The sequence below is a fragment of the Arachis ipaensis genome, chromosome B02 (assembly GCF_000816755.2).
Source record: "Arachis ipaensis cultivar K30076 chromosome B02, Araip1.1, whole genome shotgun sequence".
NCBI lineage: Eukaryota > Viridiplantae > Streptophyta > Magnoliopsida > Fabales > Fabaceae > Arachis > Arachis ipaensis.
The window spans coordinates 101,254,486-101,255,426 of record NC_029786.2 but is presented as its reverse complement, the minus strand read 5'-3'; the positions used below and the strand labels follow the sequence as shown (position 1 = coordinate 101,255,426).

Sequence of the window (941 nt, the reverse complement as noted above, 5' to 3'; positions counted from 1 at the left end):
TAACTTTAAATTTTATTATTTTTAATAAAATTAATAAAAAAATAATAGGGATAATTATTTAAATAATAAAAATAATTATTATTTCTAATATTTAAACAATTATCAAAGTATCTAATATGATATTTTGATTAGCAGACTTTTTTTAACAAATTATACTTTTATTATTTTGCATCAATAAGTTAAAATTTTTATCTATTTATTATTACTTTTTTTCATTGGAATTAAGATTCTCAAGTTAATGATGATTAATTTTAATTGAACTACGTACATATGAGATATGAACTTTTATTATACTTTAAAATTTCCCATGGTACTGTTGAACCATGTCAAATGGTTTTCGAACCAAAGCCATAGAACCTAAAGAAGTGGTAGATGAGGCTAAGAAGCTCGGTAATAAAATATTTATTTTATATACTATTTTTATTTTTTAAAAACAGTTTTTACTTTTTTTTTATTTAATTTTTTTTACTTTATTTTAACATCTTCAAAAGTTAATATCTAATCAAAGCTCCTAGACTTTTCTATTAATTTATTGTAATAAATTATATTAAATTTAATATTTATATAATAAAATAAATATTATTAATTTTAAATTAATAATAAAAATCTTACCAATACCAATAATCACAGCTCAAAATCCATGATTTTCTTCTATGGTCCAATAAACGGTAAAAATTTCTTAGTCCAGCAAGATCCGAAACTCTTATTCTGTCCCATTTTTCAACCTCTTCTTTTGTCACCTATAGTTTGTCATATAACTTTTTAGCTAGCTGCTCTATCCACCCGCAACTAACATGGTCTCTTTCGGACACTTGTTCGATTTGCTATTGTTACAAAAATTGCTAACAGTTTATTTAAACCATTATCTCTATTTTTTTATTAATTTTATTAAAAAGTGATTAAAATTTGAAACTAATTGATATAAAATATTACAAATACAA

At 21.1% G+C, this 941-nt stretch overlaps 1 pseudogene; it reads right to left on the bottom strand.

Moving 5' to 3' along the window:
* The window catches only part of LOC107627856, an 8,242-nt pseudogene that overhangs the window by 6,513 nt on the left and 788 nt on the right, over positions 1–941 (bottom strand).